Source organism: Acomys minous (assembly GCF_964271855.1).
Source record: "Acomys minous genome assembly, chromosome: 1".
NCBI classification, from domain to species: Eukaryota; Metazoa; Chordata; class Mammalia; order Rodentia; family Muridae; genus Acomys; species Acomys minous.
This window is the reverse complement of record NC_140483.1, coordinates 22,638,996-22,653,927: the sequence shown is the minus strand read 5'-3', so window position 1 is coordinate 22,653,927 and position 14,932 is coordinate 22,638,996.

Genomic DNA, 14,932 nt, shown 5'->3' with positions numbered 1-14,932 from the left:
AAGAGAAGAAGAAGAAGAAGGAGGAGGAGGAGGAGGAGGGGTGGAGAAGAGAGGAAGAAAGAAGAAGCCACAGAAGTTGCAAAAGTCCAGTTAGGCAGTGTTGGGGAAGTGGGACCCACAAGACAGCCAGGGACCAGGCTTTGCCAGGGTCTCTGGGTGTTTTCAGAGACTGACCTTGAAGGTTTGCACTGTTGTAGGCTGTGGGATAAAGTTCTCTCTGTTTTAAATGGTGATATTGAGCTCTTGGGGATGAGCAAGAAAGAGAAGTTTCTGGCTCAGTGAAGGACCTGTTTGTGAGCCAGGTGGACAGGGGGTCATGTTGATATAAACCTAGACACACCTGGGAAGAGGGAATCTGAAGTGAGGAGATTCCTCCATGAGGTGGGCCTATAGCCAAGTCAGTAGGGTGGGGGTTGGGTGGGGTGTGAGTGGTCGGTGCCAATCCATGGGCAGGTGGCTCTGAGTTGGATAAGAGAGCAAGCTGAGCAGGCCAGCAAGCAGCCCTGACCCACAGCCTCTGCATCAGTTCCTGCCTCTGGGTCCCACCCCACCCTCCAACCATCAAGCGCACAACTACACAATCCTGACCCCCTAACACCCATACCCTCCACCCCACATGTGACCGCACTTCCCCACCCACCAGTGTGGCCCTGATGATCTGTAATGAGAAACAAACCATTCTCACTCCAAGTTGCTTTGGGTCACCATGTTTGATGACAGGAGCATCCCAACAAAGCCTTGTTCCTGGTCGCTACTCAGAAATGGGTGGGAGCCCCAGGAGATGGTCCCAGCAGCCTGCTGCCTGAGATTGGGCTGCTTCGGCTCCTGGGCACTTCCCACTGCCTGGCATCCCTCCACTGCCACCACCACCAAGAACAACAACAACAACAACGATGCCTCCTTCTCTTCCATTGCCACCAGAAGCAGCAGTAGCAGCAGCAGCAGGGGTAAGGACCTCATTCCCCCAGGAGAGCCAACCTGTCTCTTGTGTTCCTGGCCAGCTCTCCAGTTTGAGCTGTGACTGCAGCCTAAAGTCAAGGGTAGAAGCCACCCTGCTGGGCACCTGGGCAAAGCTGCAGTGGTCCCCACCACTCCCACTCGCCTTTGTCCAAGACAGAGAGCAGCCCCTCAGAGACTGACAGGGGAAGAGGCCAGCCAGTTGCCTGCGGTGAGCAAGGGCCTTTCTCCAGCGGTAGGTGGTGTGTCTCGGTGACTGATGGGGGAAGGCTTTCCTTCGTGGGAAGGCATCCCAAGGCAGTCAGCGCAAAGATCAGAAGTCAGGACACAGGTTGCAGCTGCTGGGAGGCTGGAGATGTTGGGACAGAGTCTGTCTGCAGAGTGAGCTCACAAGAGAGGGTAAACAGCCTGGCTCTTCACTCTGCCTAGGGTGGTGAGGAGACCCACAGAGCATAATAGCATCCTGAAGCATGCCAGGTCTCAGACTGCCAAGGTCAGTGCCAGGACCTGCAAGTGAGGGCAGGAGGACCGTCGTTTAAACTGTGCATACTTGAGCCTCTCTAGCCAACTCCTTGCCTGCGTCCACTTCAGTTGACGTTTCTTGTCTGTCAGTCTGTCTGTCTGTGTCTTTTGTCTGTCTCCCGCCCCTGTCCCCACCGCACCCCGCCCCTCACAGCGGAGGAATCCTCGGAGTGAGGTCCTGAAGGGCGAAAGTCACAGCGGATGTCCAACTGTGTGATGGCTTGGGATGAGCAAGCCAGACGCAGGGACATGAGAGGTCAGGGTTGGTGTCACCACACCACAGATGAGACCTGTAGGAGCCACCGCCCTGCTGGGGATCCACACACTCTTGGCTCCAGTCAGGAGCTGGGAAGCTATGAAGAGTCTAGAGAAGTTTTGTTGTGGTGGTGCAAAGGAGGCTACGGGAAAGCTCGTCCCCACTCTCCAAGCTTCAGGCCTGGACACAGAGAGGCCAGTGTCCCTAGGGAGAGAGCCTGGCTGTGTGTGGAAGGCACTCTAGGGTAGGAATGTGGAGGTGTGTCTGGTTCCGGGTTCGGGTTCTAAAGGGGCCTGTTAGGTGCTGGTGCTGTTGAAGTAGAGTGCAAAGAGATCGCAGAGCTCTGCAGAGGCATGGGTTTTGTTTGGCTCCCCTGAGCTGTGCAGTACAGCCTGGGCTCCCGACGACCAAAAGGGACTGGTCTCTGCATGGGCCGGGAATCGAACCCGGGCCTCCCGCGTGGCAGGCGAGAATTCTACCACTGAACCACCCATGCTGGACACTTTGGTTCTCGCCAGACCTTCATACAGCCTGTGCGCCTGGACAGCTCCAGGACCGGCTAGCTGCTCTGTCCCTCACAGTCCCTAGGCCCTGGAGAGTCCAGGCTCCCAAATGACGTTCTGCGCGATTACCCAGCTTCCCCGGATGCCTTGGCTGCACCTCATCCTCCCGCTGCCCGGCACTCCGCAGACGACATCGCCATCTCCAACGCCACTGCCACCTCCCTGGAGCCTGCGCCTTCGACTTTGTGTTTCTGTGTGCACGCCTGTGCGAAGCCGGGGTGGTGTGGTGGGGGTAGAAGTGGTGGGTGGTGGGGGGCGGCAGAAGAGCAAAAGCAGAGGGGGTTCCTAGCATGGGCACCGTAGAGGACTTTTGAGGAGGCCTTGAGGGTGGTAGTTACAAGCTCAGGCAGCGTTTCCTTCGTCAGCGCCTGCGGCTTCTCTGTTCGCACAAGGCGCTGGCACCTGGCCGGCTTGCTCAGGACGGGCCTCTTACTCTCTCCACCTTTCCCCACGCGAAGCAACGCGACCACCACCACCAACACGCTCCCCTCTTCGCTCAGTCCTACCCCATCCCCAGACCCACGAGCTCCCCAGCAGAAAGAAGTTGGTGACTGTTCCTAGGAAGGACTCTCCTGCAGGCACAGGGCTGTCCCGGAAGGTTGGAGGGCGAGGGGAGTGGCGGCGCTGCGCGGGGAAGTTGTGGAAGGAAGCGGGAGATGCGGTGTCTGGGGCTGGGGTGAAGTGGTGGTGGGGATGTCCAAAAGGTAAGCTTGTCAGGAGTGGGATTCGAACCCACGCCTCCAGGGGAGACTGCGACCTGAACGCAGCGCCTTAGACCGCTCGGCCATCCTGACATAGGGCCGGGATGTAGGCTGCCCGTCTGGCTGACAGCCGGCGCCCAGCAGTGTGCGACGGGGCGCCCGAGCTCGTGTGCCCGTGGACCTGTGGGCTCTTGCGGGTCTGGTTGTGCAAACTGAGGGCCTGGCCCGCCGAACCCAAGCCGGCTCCGGCTCGCCTGGTGTCCACCTCGTCGACATCTTTACTCTCCTGGGCGCCAAAGTCCCACCAGGTCCCGATCCGGATCCCCGCACCGACTCCACCGCACACGTGGCCGCCCAGGTGTGTGGGAGCAGCGGCTTCTGGTGCCATGGGCGAGCCCCGCAGCCACTTTTCAGCTCTCAGAGCACGGCTCACCGGCAGCCGTGCTGGGGCTGGGGCAGTGCGACGTGGTGGTCACACAGGGCTGCGGGCCCGGGTTCCTGGAGGAAGGGGTGTCCTGCTGGACTGCCAACCCGAGAGGGTCTGGATTCCGTGCGATGGTGAGCCATGGATCGGTCAGCAGGAGGCTGGCAGGCCTGCGGGTCGTGGGAGAGGGTCCGGCATCCCAGTCTCGGCGCCTTCGTCATCCTCGTTAGTATATTGGTGAGTATCCCCGCGGGAGACCGAGGTTCGATTCCTCGACGGGGAGATGTGCCACCCTTTTTAGCCTGACTGTCGGCCGGGGACAACGCTACCCATTAGCCATACCCGAGACCCAGACCAGTGTCGTCTATCGCAGCCGCGGGGCTTGAGCCTGGTACCCGGGTCGGGGCTCTGGTGCCTGCGAACGCGCCGCCCCACGCCCCCCACCCCTCCTTTTCCAAGAGCCGGCGAGGGTCAGAACTGGCTGCCTGCGACTCTCAGGGCCTGAGCACAGCTGTGCCTGCCAGGCAGGCCTCTGTGGTGACCTGTCTGAAGCGGTCCCAGGCGCGCCCCGATCCTTTTGTCCCTGGTCGCCTGGCCTGGCCTGGCGCACCTGGTTGCAGCGGCCAGGAGGTGAGAGCGCCACAGAGGACAGGTGTGTGCGTTGGAGAGGCGCCGGGGAGGACCCGGAGAGCAAGCAGAGGTTGGCGGCGGTGGCGGCCGCGGGGAAGCGCTAGGCGACCCGGAAGGCTCAGGCCGCTCGCTGTGCGTCGCGTGGGTGCCATCTCGTCGGTGTGGCGTTGGTGGTATAGTGGTGAGCATAGCTGCCTTCCAAGCAGTTGACCCGGGTTCGATTTGCCAAGTTTGGCAAACGTCCCCACGCCGAGGGGGCATCCAGGCAAGAGCAAGAGCGGGGCCCTGCTTGGAGGACGCCTCTCAGCTTGTCCCTAGTCTGTGCGACAGACCCAAAGAGGCCTGAGAACTTTTGAGTTTGTGGCCACCAGCAGGAGAAGAGGCAGGGGCAGCCGTCTAGTCCGAGTGGTCGCCCAGAGCACACAGGGCCGCTGGCAGAGCAGAGCAGGGCGGAAGAGGGCAGGAAAGGGGAGGGCCAGGCGCGGGCGCAAGCCCCTTAATGCCGGCGGTCCATCTAGCCAGCGGGCGGGCGAGCGGGCGGGCGGGCGGGCTGACAAGCCGTCCTGCCGTCTGGCCCACGCACTGTCTGACTGCCTGACTGGTTGGCTCTAGGAGGCGAGAGCCAGTACCCCTTTCAGGACGCTCCCTGGTGGTCTAGTGGTTAGGATTCGGCGCTCTCACCGCCGCGGCCCGGGTTCGATTCCCGGTCAGGGAAGCCTCTCGCTTCTTCCTCTCTCCACCTCGCCCTTCTTCCTTCCCACTCCGACCTCCTTCATCTCCATTTTCAACAACACCCCCCCCCCACGCACACACACCACCTGTTTTTCCTACCTGCTTCAGCACTCGCAACCATCCCCTCTGCCCTACCTGCCGCCACACAACTCTGCACCTTTCCCCACCTGCCTTCAGCCTTTACCCACACCGCACAGACCACACACGCTCGCTACACGCAGCGCTCTCAAGCACACTTTCGGGATCACACACACTCAGCCACTGACGGAGCCCACAGCCTCTCCACCTGACTCCATCGCCTCATCGCCTGCTCTTGGGGCTGGAACGCACCCTCTGCCTAACCCGCCCCACTTGCCTCACCTGCGTCTCTTACCTCACCTGCATCCCAGGCTTCCTGGCAGCTCCTCATACTCTTCACAACTGAACCTCTGCTTCAGACACTGGAGTCCTTACTGTCACTTAAGACGCGCCCACGCGCGCGCGCGTGGACACACACACACACACACACACACGAACACACGATATATGTAAATATGTGTGTGTGTGTATGTATGGATGTATGTATGCATGTATGTATATGTCTGAAGGACTCCAGGGGATGCTGGTGCTGGTGGTGCTGGCGTTGGGGGTCGTAGACGGTGAGGGGGTCGGGTGGCGTTAGTGCGGGGCAGATGTCCCCGGCTGAGCCCAAAGCCCAGGGTGTGGTTACTGCAGCCAGCCTGGCGGAGACAGGCAGTCCGGCCCCCAGGAAGTCGCCACGATTTCCCTGCAAGCCCACAGAGAGGCTTGGGCGAGCTGAGGCCACGCCGGGCAGCTGTTTCTTGAGGATCCTTGGGTTTGGGAGAGGGGGGACGTTGGCGCAAGTGTGAGTCGGGAAGTTGGAGCAGAACCTCTCGCCCACTGGTTGCGCCCCCCGCCAGGGCCCATTGGCCATGGCCATGCCAGCCAGTCCAGGCACAGAGTCCCATCCTGAGTGCTGACCAGTGGGTTGAGCTCCACCTCAGTCAGAGGCACAGTGGGAGTTGCTAGCAGATCCTGAGAGCGCCCAGACTGTGCCTTACCCTCACCAGACCCCACCCCGATCCGGAGCACCGGGAGGCACCAGTAGGAACCTGCATCCGGGAAGGGTCTGTCCTCCAGGCGCCCCGGGGAAGCCCTGTGGTGAGAAAAGACTTTGAGAAACAGATTCTGGACAATCCTAGGCTAGCAGGTGTCCAAGCAGGGGATGCTGCATGCCGACTGCAAGGATCCAGGTTCGGCTCTGTGCTAGATGGGTTTTAACAACTTGACATCTCTGCGAAGAGAGACTCTGGCTTCAGAAAATGTCTCCATGGATGGCCCGGCAGGCTATGGTGTGGTCGGATTAGCGATTGCTGTGCGACAGCCCTCTGGAACCCCACTAGAATCATTAGATCTAGGGGAAATCTTAGGGTGAAAGAGTTGGTTTTCACTGTGTTTTCGTAGACATCAGAATGAAGAGTCGTTGTCCAGAAATCCTTTGAATCAATCCTTGCAGAAAACACAGACAGACTGTTTTCTGTCATCTAGAGAGTTGTTCTTGTGAAGGAGTGTTGGGGACAATAGGCCACATGGCCAATGTTCAGCCATCTTGTCAGAGCCTGCACCTTTAAGTCTCTGTTTTTCCCCAGAGCTTGCCTTTCACCAGAAACTAGCTGACCCTGTTGTGGGTCAGCAGTTAGACTAAAGACAGGTAGAGATGGAGCAACCCTGTTGTGAGTCAGCAGTTAGACTAGGACAGGTAGGGATGGAGCGACCCTGTTGTGGGTCAGAGTTAGACTAAGACAGATAGAGATGGAGCGACCCTGTTGTGGGTCAGCAGTTAGACTAAAGACAGGTAGAGATGGAGCGACCCTGTTGTGAGTCAGCAGTTAAACTAAAGACAGGTAGAGATGGAGCGACCCTGTTGTGGGTCAGCAGTTAGACTAAAGACAGGTAGAGATGGAGCGACCCTGTTGTGGGTCAGCAGTTAGACTAAAGACAGGTAGAGATGGAGCGACCCTGTTGTGAGTCAGCAGTTAGACTAAGACAGGTAGAGATGGAGCGACCCTGTTGTGGGTCAGCAGTTAGACTAAAGACAGGTAGAGATGGAGCGACCCTGTTGTGGGTCAGCAGTTAGACTAAAGACAGGTAGAGATGGAGCGACCCTGTTGTGGGTCAGCAGTTAGACTAAAGACAGATAGAGATGGAGCGACCCTGTTGTGGGTCAGCAGTTAGACTAAAGACAGGTAGAGATGGAGCGACCCTGTTGTGAGTCAGCAGTTAGACTAAGACAGGTAGAGATGGAGCGACCCTGTTGTGGGTCACAGGTAGACTAAAGACAGGTAGAGATGGAGCGACCCTGTTGTGAGTCAGCAGTTAGACTAAAGACAGGTAGAGATGGAGCGACCCTGTTGTGAGTCAGCAGTTAGACTAAAGACAGGTAGAGATGGAGCGACCCTGTTGTGGGTCAGCAGTTAGACTAAAGACAGGTAGAGATGGAGCGACCCTGTTGTGAGTCAGCAGTTAGACTAAAGACAGGTAGAGATGGAGCGACCCTGTTGTGAGTCAGCAGTTAGACTAAAGACAGGTAGAGATGGAGCGACCCTGTTGTGGGTCAGCAGTTAGACTAAAGACAGGTAGAGATGGAGCGACCCTGTTGTGAGTCAGCAGTTAGACTAAAGACAGGTAGAGATGGAGCGACCCTGTTGTGAGTCAGCAGTTAGACTAAAGACAGGTAGAGATGGAGCGACCCTGTTGTGAGTCAGCAGTTAGACTAAAGACAGGTAGAGATGGAGCGACTCTGTTGTGAGTCAGCCGTTAGACTAAGACAGGTAGAGATGGAGCAACCCTGTTGTGGGTCAGCAGTTAGACTAAAGGCAGGTAGAGATGGAGCGACCCTGTTGTGAGTCAGCAGTTAGACTAAAGACAGGTAGAGATGGAGCAACCCTGTTGTGAGTCAGCAGTTAGACTAAGACAGGTAGAGATGGAGCGACCCTGTTGTGAGTCAGCAGTTAGACTAAGACAGGTAGAGATGGAGCGACCCTGTTGTGGGTCACAGGTAGACTAAAGACAGGTAGAGATGGAGCGACCCTGTTGTGAGTCAGCAGTTAGACTAAGACAGGTAGAGATGGAGCGACCCTGTTGTGGGTCAGCAGTTAGACTAAGACAGGTAGAGATGGAGCGACCCTGTTGTGGGTCAGCAGTTAGACTAAAGACAGGTAGAGATGGAGCGACCCTGTTGTGGGTCAGCAGTTAGACTAAAGACAGGTAGAGATGGAGCGACCCTGTTGTGGGTCAGCAGTTAGACTAAGACAGGTAGAGATGGAGCGACCCTGTTGTGGGTCAGCAGTTAGACTAAAGACAGGTAGAGATGGAGCGACCCTGTTGTGGGTCAGCAGTTAGACTAAAGACAGGTAGAGATGGAGCGACCCTGTTGTGAGTCAGCAGTTAGACTAAAGGCAGGTAGAGATGGAGCGACCCTGTTGTGAGTCAGCAGTTAGACTAAAGACAGGTAGAGATGGAGCGACCCTGTTGTGGGTCAGCAGTTAGACTAAGACAGGTAGAGATGGAGCGACCCTGTTGTGAGTCAGCAGTTAGACTAAGACAGGTAGAGATGGAGCGACCCTGTTGTGAGTCAGCAGTTAGACTAAAGGCAGGTAGAGATGGAGCGACCCTGTTGTGGGTCAGCAGTTAGACTAAAGACAGGTAGAGATGGAGCGACCCTGTTGTGAGTCAGCAGTTAGACTAAGACAGGTAGAGATGGAGCGACCCTGTTGTGAGTCAGCAGTTAGACTAAAGGCAGGTAGAGATGGAGCGACCCTGTTGTGGGTCACAGGTAGACTAAAGACAGGTAGAGATGGAGCGACCCTGTTGTGAGTCAGCAGTTAGACTAAAGACAGATAGAGATGGAGCGACCCTGTTGTGGGTCAGCAGTTAGACTAAGACAGGTAGAGATGGAGCGACCCTGTTGTGGGTCAGCAGTTAGACTAAAGACAGGTAGAGATGGAGCGACCCTGTTGTGAGTCAGCAGTTAGACTAAAGACAGGTAGAGATGGAGCGACCCTGTTGTGAGTCAGCAGTTAGACTAAAGACAGGTAGAGATGGAGCGACCCTGTTGTGAGTCAGCAGTTAGACTAAGACAGGTAGAGATGGAGCGACCCTGTTGTGGGTCACAGGTAGACTAAAGACAGGTAGAGATGGAGCGACCCTGTTGTGAGTCAGCAGTTAGACTAAGACAGGTAGAGATGGAGCGACCCTGTTGTGGGTCACAGGTAGACTAAAGACAGGTAGAGATGGAGCGACCCTGTTGTGAGTCAGCAGTTAGACTAAGACAGGTAGAGATGGAGCGACCCTGTTGTGGGTCAGCAGTTAGACTAAGACAGGTAGAGATGGAGCGACCCTGTTGTGGGTCAGCAGTTAGACTAAAGACAGGTAGAGATGGAGCGACCCTGTTGTGGGTCAGCAGTTAGACTAAAGACAGGTAGAGATGGAGCGACCCTGTTGTGGGTCAGCAGTTAGACTAAGACAGGTAGAGATGGAGCGACCCTGTTGTGGGTCAGCAGTTAGACTAAAGACAGGTAGAGATGGAGCGACCCTGTTGTGGGTCAGCAGTTAGACTAAAGACAGGTAGAGATGGAGCGACCCTGTTGTGAGTCAGCAGTTAGACTAAAGGCAGGTAGAGATGGAGCGACCCTGTTGTGAGTCAGCAGTTAGACTAAAGACAGGTAGAGATGGAGCGACCCTGTTGTGGGTCAGCAGTTAGACTAAGACAGGTAGAGATGGAGCGACCCTGTTGTGAGTCAGCAGTTAGACTAAGACAGGTAGAGATGGAGCGACCCTGTTGTGAGTCAGCAGTTAGACTAAAGGCAGGTAGAGATGGAGCGACCCTGTTGTGGGTCAGCAGTTAGACTAAAGACAGGTAGAGATGGAGCGACCCTGTTGTGAGTCAGCAGTTAGACTAAGACAGGTAGAGATGGAGCGACCCTGTTGTGAGTCAGCAGTTAGACTAAGACAGGTAGAGATGGAGCGACCCTGTTGTGAGTCAGCAGTTAGACTAAAGGCAGGTAGAGATGGAGCGACCCTGTTGTGGGTCACAGGTAGACTAAAGACAGGTAGAGATGGAGCGACCCTGTTGTGAGTCAGCAGTTAGACTAAAGACAGATAGAGATGGAGCGACCCTGTTGTGGGTCAGCAGTTAGACTAAGACAGGTAGAGATGGAGCGACCCTGTTGTGGGTCAGCAGTTAGACTAAAGACAGGTAGAGATGGAGCGACCCTGTTGTGAGTCAGCAGTTAGACTAAAGACAGGTAGAGATGGAGCGACCCTGTTGTGAGTCAGCAGTTAGACTAAGACAGGTAGAGATGGAGCGACCCTGTTGTGAGTCAGCAGTTAGACTAAAGACAGGTAGAGATGGAGCGACTCTGTTGTGAGTCAGCAGTTAGACTAAAGACAGGTAGAGATGGAGCGACCCTGTTGTGGGTCAGCAGTTAGACTAAGACAGGTAGAGATGGAGCGACCCTGTTGTGAGTCAGCAGTTAGACTAAAGACAGGTAGAGATGGAGCGACCCTGTTGTGAGTCAGCAGTTAGACTAAAGACAGGTAGAGATGGAGCGACCCTGTTGTGAGTCAGCAGTTAGACTAAAGACAGATAGGGATGGAGCGACTCTGTTGTGGGTCAGCAGTTAGACTAAAGGCAGGTAGAGATGGAGCAACCCTATTATGTTTTAGCAGTTAGACTAGACAAAGAGGGAGCCAAATGCCCTGTGGTTTGAGAAAAGCATGCAGCTGGGTTGCTATAGCAATATGCTTCCCTGTCTTCTGACTTATAAAAGCTGCTCCCTGACTAATAAAGTTTGAGACTTGCTCTCCTTGTTTGTGTCTTGCATTTTCAACAGGCGAACTTCCTCCCGAGTTTTAGTCGAACCCCGCAGGCTGGGGCAAAGGAGTGTTGTGGCCTTTGCATGATTTTTGGTCACAAGACGGTGCGGGCACCACTATATCTTGCATCGTTGAGTAATTTCTGCAAGCAGCCCATCTCGGGGGTGTCCATCTCAGGGGTGCCCATCTCAGGGGTGTCCATCTCAGGGGTGCCCATCTCAGGGGTGTCCATCTCAGGGTGTCCATCTCAGGGGTGTCCATCTCGGGGTGTCCATCTCAGGGGTGTCCATCTCAGGGGTGTCCATCTCGGGGTGCCCATCTCAGGGGGTCCTGTCCTTGCTTTGTGTGACACATAGAGCAGATGAGGTGCTTTGGGATGAGGAACTCCTTTCACCTCCCTGTCCTTCTTCACCCACAAAAAGAAGGAGGAGGAGAACAACAAGAAGAAAAGGAGGAGGAGGAGGAAGAGGAGGAGGAGGAGGTGGTGTGTGTGGTTCTATTATGGCTGATGCTGGTTCTGCTGCTCCTCCTCCTGCTTTTACTGGTCCTGCTGCTGCTCCTGCCGCCGCCGCTGCCCTTGGTGTTTCTGATAATGTATAGTGGCAGAGGGGTGCCAGGCAGTGGAAGGGTGCCAGGCAGTGGAGGGGGACAGGCAGTGGAGGGGGACAGGCAGTGGAGGGGTGCCAGGGAGTGGAAGGGTGCCAGGCAGTGGAGGGGTGACAGGCAGTGGAGGGGGACAGGCAGTGGAGGGGTGACAGGCAGTGGAGGGATGCCAGGCAGTGGAGGGGTGACAGGCAGTGGAGGGGTGACAGGCAGTGGAGGGATGCCCAGGAGCTGAAGCAGCCCAATCTCAGGCAGCAGGCTGCTGGGATCTTCTCCTGGGGCTCCCACCCATATCTGAGTAGAAACCAGGGACAAGGCTTTGTTGGGGTTGCTCTTGTCATCAAACATGGTGCCCCAAAGCAACTTGGGATGAGAATGGTTTGTTTCTCATTACAGCTCATAAGTGCCACACTGGTAGGTGGGACAGTGGGGAAGGGTGGCAAGTGTGCAGTGGAGGGTATGGGTGTTGTGTGGTCGAGGTTGTGAGGTTGTGGACTTGATGGTTGGAGGGCGGGTTTGGACCCAGAGGCAGGACCTGATGCAGAGGCTGTGGGTGAGGTCTGCTTGCTGGCCTGCTCAGCCCTCTCTCTGATCCAACTCAGAACCACCTGTCCTCGTGTAGGCTCAATTTTCTTAACCAATATATTTTATTAACAACTTAGTTACCGAGCATACTTCACTTATAACCCAACCAACCAAAACAATAGGAAATGAGGATTAATGGACACAATAACAAAACCTTAAGGATATCAATTCTGAGGAACGATTCTCTGGGCATGAGCCACAGGATTTCTTCTGCTGGAACCTGGGGTAACCAGAACCCAGAGCCTCAGCAGGAGCTGGAGCCACAAAGCCTTTCCTCGAGTGGTTTTCTCTGGGAGCTTCTTGAAGGGCAGCGATGAACAGCCAAATCTATCCGAAGTCTCCAAAAAGCCCCGCCTCCAGTTCTGGGCTCATTTATATATCTTCTACCAGAGTCAGCTCAGCGGATCTTTTCAGCTGTCAACAATTAAGCTCCTGCACGAAGTGGTTGCTCTTCTAGTGAATTAACCTCACCTGTTCTCTCACAAGACCCTTCCGATCCCACACTTGGAATCCTAAAAAACAGGTTTATCTCTCCTTCACCCACGGATTGTCACTGACCACCGAAGAGGAGGAGAAAAAGAAGAAGAAAGAGAAAAAAAGAGGAGGAAAAAGAAGCAGAAGAGAAAGAAGATGATGAAGGAGGAGGAGCAGGAGAGGGGGAAGGAGGAAAAGGAGGAGGAGAAGCTGGAGGAGGAGGAGGAAGAAGAAGAGGAGGCTTGCCCATCCTCTGTTTCTCAAGGTCTTCTCTCCCCCACAGGGCTGCCCCAGGGGCGCCTGGAGGACAGACCCTTCCCGGATGCAGGTTCCTACTGGTGCCTCCCGGTGCTCCGGATCGGGGCTGGGGTCTGGTGAGGGTAAGGCACAGTCTGGGCGCTCTCAGGATCTGCTAGCAACTCCCACTGTGCCTCTGACTGAGGTGGAGCTCAACCCACTGGTCAGCACTCAGGATGGGACTCTGTGCCTGGACTGGCTGGCATGGCCGTGGCCGATGGGCCCTGGCGGGGGGCGCAACCAGTGGGCGAGAGGTTCTGCTCCAACTTCCCGACTCACACTTGCGCCAACGTCCCCCCTCTCCCAAACCCAAGGATCCTTAAGAAACAGCTGCCCGGCGTGGCCTCAGCTCGCCCAAGCCTCTCTGTGGGCTTGCAGGGAAATCGTGGCGACTTCCTGGGGGCCGGACTGCCTGTCTCCGCCAGGCTGGCTGCAGTAACCACACCCTGGGCTTTGGGCTCAGCCAGGGACATCTGCCCCGCACTAACGCCTCCCCACAGGTGTCCCTTACACCATGCCACCCGACCCCCTCACCGTCTACGACCCCCAACGCCAGCACCACCAGCACCAGCATCCCCTGGAGTCCTTCAGACATACACATACATGCATACATACATACATACACACACATATTTACATATATCGTGTGTTCGTGTGTGTGTGTGTGTGTGTGTGTGTGTGTGCGCGCGCGCGGGCGCGTCTTAAGTGACAGTAAGGACTCCAGTGTTTGAAGCAGAGGTTCAGTTGTGAAGAGTATGAGGAGCTGCCAGGAAGCCTGGGATGCAGGTGAGGTAAGAGACGCAGGTGAGGCAAGTGGGGCGGGTTAGGCAGAGGGTGCGTTCCAGCCCCAAGAGCAGGCGATGAGGCGATGGAGTCAGGTGGAGAGGCTGTGGGCTCCGTCAGTGGCTGAGTGTGTGTGATCCCGGAAGTGTGCTTGAGAGCGCTGCGTGTAGCGAGCGTGTGTGGTCTGTGCGCTGAAGGCAGGTGGGGAAAGGTGCAGAGTTGTGTGGCGGCAGGTAGGGCAGAGGGGATGGTTGCGAGTGCTGAAGCAGGTAGGAAAAAAAGGTGGTGTGTGTGCAGGGGGGGGGGGTGTTGTTGAAAATGGAGATGAAGGAGGTTGGAGTGGGAAGGAAGAGAGAGAGGAAGAAGGGCGAGGTGGAGAGAGGAAGAAGAGAGAGGCTTCCCTGACCGGGAATCGAACCCGGGCCGCGGCGGTGAGAGCGCCGAATCCTAACCACTAGACCACCAGGGAGCGTCCTGAAGGTGGCACTGGCTCCTGCCTCCTGGAGCCAGCCAGTCAGGCAGTCAGACAGTGCGTGGGCCAGACCGCAGGACCGCTGGTCCGCCCGCCCGCCCGCTGGCTAGATGGACCGCCGGCGTTAAGGGGCTTGCGCCCGCGCCTGGCCCTCCCCTGCCCTGCCCATTTCCGCCCTGCTCTGCTCTGCCAGCGGCCCTGTGTGCTCTGGGCGACCACTCGGACTAGACGGCTGCCCCTGCCTCTTCTCCTGCTGGTGGCCACAAACTCAAAAGTTCTCAGGCCTCTTCGGGTCTGTCGCACAGACTAGGGACAAGCTGAGAGGCGTCCTCCAAGCAGGGCCCCGCTCTTGCTCTTGCCTGGATGCCCCCTCGGCGTGGGGACGTTTGCCAAACTTGGCAAATCGAACCCGGGTCAACTGCTTGGAAGGCAGCTATGCTCACCACTATACCACCAACGCCACACCGACGAGATGGCACCCACGCGACGCACAGCGAGCGGCCTGAGCCTTCCGGGTCGCCTAGCGCTTCCCCGCGGCCGCCACCGCCGCCAACCTCTGCTTGCTCTCCGGGTCCTCCCCGGCGCCTCTCCCACGCACACACCTGTCCTCTGTGGCGCTCTCACCTCCTGGCCGCTGCAACCAGGTGCGCCAGGCCAGGCCAGGAGACCAGGGACAAAAGGATCGGGGCGCGCCTGGGACCGCTTCAGACAGGTCACCACAGAGACCTGCCTGGCAGGCACAGCTGTGCTCAGGCCCTGAGAGTCGCACGCAGCCAGTTCTGACCCTCGCCGGCTCTTGGAAAAGGAGGGGTGGGGGGCGTGGGGCGGCGCGTTCGCAGGCACCAGAGCCCCGACCCGGGTACCAGGCTCAAGCCCCGCGGCTGCGATAGACGACACTGGTCTGGGTCTCGGGTATGGCTAATGGGTAGCGTTGTCCCCGGCCGACAGTCAGGCTAAAAAGGGTGGCACATCTCCCCGTCGAGGAAATCGAACCTCGGCCTCCCGGAGGGATACTCACCACTAACGAGGATGACGAAGGCGCCGAGACTGGGATGC